The following is a 3368-nucleotide window of genomic DNA, read 5'->3' as shown; positions in this document are numbered from 1 at the left end:
AAGGTGTGTGATGCTATGCAGCTCGCTGTGTTTTATACAGCACTTCTTCCTGTTTGGCTCTGAACTGTGGGTTTCCTGTGCTCAGGCACATGGAACTGAAACAAAATTTGAGGTTTTAGTGGTTTTTGTTGTTAGCTTTAGAAAGTTCAACATGTGATAAGTGTAACTCTGTTGTTGGGGTTTTTTTTGTTTGTTTTCAAGTTGTGCAGGAGTTAAAAAAAAAAAATCAAACCACACATGCATATCTTCTGGATAGCATGTGTTTGTGTGCAGTAGAGCTGAAACTGAGTGAAGCATAATCTCAAGTGATGTAAGGCTTTTGCTTTCTTATGATTAGACTTCATAAGATCATGCTGAAAGCAAAACAAGTATGACCCTTCCAGTCAATTGGATACAGTAGCATACTGGTATGCTGGCTCACTGGCATCTGTTAGTAAATGCATCCCAATCTATTTGATGATGTGGTATTTACTTCTGCATCGTAATGCATCTGTGATGCTTATGGCAATGTAATGCCTCAGGTACACAATTTAGAGATTTTTATTATCTAGCAAAATATGCAAAACTAGCCTGAACTGCTTGTGAACAGCAAGCAACTGCTGCCTTGGCATGGTGGGCTCCAGGAGCTCCCAGCTAAAAGGGGTCCTCGAAATTCTCCTCTCAGAAGTCTTTGGACCGGAGCACCATTTCATAAATTAGAACAGTTCTCAGGGGATCAGCCAGAAAATCCCCTTTCAGTGAAAGGGGAAAATTGTGATAGTCCATCTCCTCACTTTTTGGGCTGCAAGCATTACTTCTCCCCTGACAAAAAATGAAAGTTTCCATTGCATGTACATGTGATATTAGTGTGAGTGAATTTGTAAATAATGATTCACTCAAAATTCCTGAGTAAGGGAAAGGCTTATCTTTTGGCATTGTTTTTACTCTATGAGGTCCTTGATTTCTCAGTTTGACAACTAAAAACATCTTGCTTGGTGTAAGTGTTGCCCTCATGCATGTGAGACAGGAGCAGAGAGGTCAGTTCAGAAAAGTTCAATGGATACTAGGAGCTAGAAGTTACCTGATTCATTAAATGGAGGTAAATTGCAGAAATAGCTGTCAAATCAGTATGTTCTGATTTTCTATTCCTGGCATATATTTCAGAACTTATAATCATTGTATCCAGTTTCCCTGGTCCTATGTCTTCTATGAATTAATGCTTTAGTTCCTTATGATCATTTTTCAGGATTTTCTTTGGATTACCTTAAAGTAACTGTTTCTATTCTGAAGCCATTATGCAAATGGGCCCTTAATATTATATTCTTTGCTTTAAATGACCCATAAAACAAGAAATCACATTAGTCACATACTCTGTGTATTTAAGTACTAGGTGAAAGCAACACAATTTCATATTCCTCTTCTGCAGGGAACTGAAAATTATCTTCGCTTATTGTTGGTCTTTGTTTTATGCTTTGCAAATGAGTGAAGAAATACCAACACCAGAAAGAAAGAAGATATATGAAGAAAATTTTTGCAGTTGGAAAACCAGCAAATCTAGTTTGTAACTAAAACCCTTTAGATTTATCAAAATATTATGGTACAAGGTGTAGGGAACCTACTTTGGCAGGGGGTTTGGACTCAGTGATCTCTTGGGGTCCCTTCCAACCACTATGATTCTGTGAACAAACAATTGTGGGCAAACAAAATGATGGGCAAACAATTGTACCCAATGAACAGGAGTATGGAATGGAAAATGTGGTCAGACAAATACAAAATGAAAAAAAAATAATTCTGTATGGTCGTTATGGGAGATTTTACAGCTAGAAAGTAAGCTATCCTTTTTGTTCAGACAGTAGAAAGCTCTGTTCTTGATAACACTGAGAAAAAGCATGGAAGGAGACGGGACTTTGTTTCTTATTTACTAGTTGCTATTTGATGCTGTGATGAATAATCCAAGGTTGTCATTAAAGAAGCTGGGACAGCTTCTTTTCTGTGTTGTTACCACATTTTTTTTCTTCAGTAGAAACAGAGGGACCAGTGGGGTATGACTTTTATCTGTGTCTTGCTCCTCAGTTGCTTAAACTCTTAAAATAACCTCAGCATGTACCAAGTTTCTGAAGTTCATCAAATAATTCAAGATATCTGAGAGCAGTGGGCAGTGTCTTCTATCTCTGTGGCTCAGATGTAATAGCTCAGGAGTCAGGGAAGCCACAATTAGTTTTGTTTTTAGCAGAGCCACACTTAGCACAGATTACTTTCTCTTCCTTTTCTTTTCTTTTTTTTTTTTTTTTACTTTGCTTGTTAGAGCAGGATGCTTGCTGTTTGCTGCCTTACTGAGAGTTCGTACTGACAAGAAAGGAAACAAATAGGTGCCCACTGTTTTCAAAAGTCTTACCTGACTTTTTTTTTTTTTTTTCAGGCTCTGAATATCTGAACAAATCTCAACTGTTCTCCAGCTGTGGAGGCAAAAGTAATTTGTGTCTATATATATAGTGAGATGCCAGTAAACTCAGGGGCTCAATTCAGAGCTGAAGTCAATTCTGTTATTATTAAAATCTAGCAAAGATCTTCCTGAAGTTCTTAGAGCATGCTGCAGAACACCTTGTAAAAAATATTTTCTTGTACTGTTAGACTGCTTGTGAAGAAAACCCCACAAATTCAGTGCTGAGTTTGGAGCAAGTCCAAAGAACAGCAGCAAAGCTGTGAAAGGTCTGGGGCATGAGTCTTACCAGGAACACTCAGGGCACCTCAAAATGTTTTTTCTGGAGAATAGAAGACTCAGGGAAGACTGTGTGCAACAGCCTGAGGTGGAGGTTGGCCTCTTCTCCCATGTAACAGTGATAGGACGAGAAGGAATGACCTCAAGTTGTACCAGGGAGGTTTATATTAGATATTAGGAAAACATTATTCTCAGAAAGAGCTGTGAGGTATTGAAACAGGCTGCCCAGGGAGGTGATGGTGTTGCCACCACTGGAGTTGTCCAAGGGTAGATGTCTCACTGATTGATGTGGTCTGAAGCAGTTGTGTGCATGGGTTGATGGTTGGACTAGGTGATCTTAGTGGTCTGTTCAACCTTAATGACTCTATAATCCCTCTTTACAAAGGAACAACTACACATATCACAAGATAACCCCCCCTTTCTTTTTCACTAGAAAATTGTTGAGCAATGATATCAAGTTGTCCTGTCTCCAGGTACTCTTCCCTGAGAAAAAATCATATGAAAGCATGATTGGTGTGTTACATTGTATCAAGAGTTGACAGATTTCCTGTTTGCAAAGATAAGTGAGAACTATTAATTGGGCTAATGAAAGCTTTTCTGTACTTTCTATTCCCTACTGTTCTTAGGCCAGCTAACTTGGATTTGCCTGTGGTATGAATATTATTGCATA

This window comes from Cyrtonyx montezumae, unplaced genomic scaffold, assembly GCF_038088225.1.
Source record: "Cyrtonyx montezumae isolate F1298 unplaced genomic scaffold, pur_monq_1.0 scaffold_2, whole genome shotgun sequence".
NCBI lineage: Eukaryota > Metazoa > Chordata > Aves > Galliformes > Odontophoridae > Cyrtonyx > Cyrtonyx montezumae.
The sequence above is the reverse complement of the archived record's forward strand: the minus strand, read 5'-3'. Positions refer to the sequence as shown.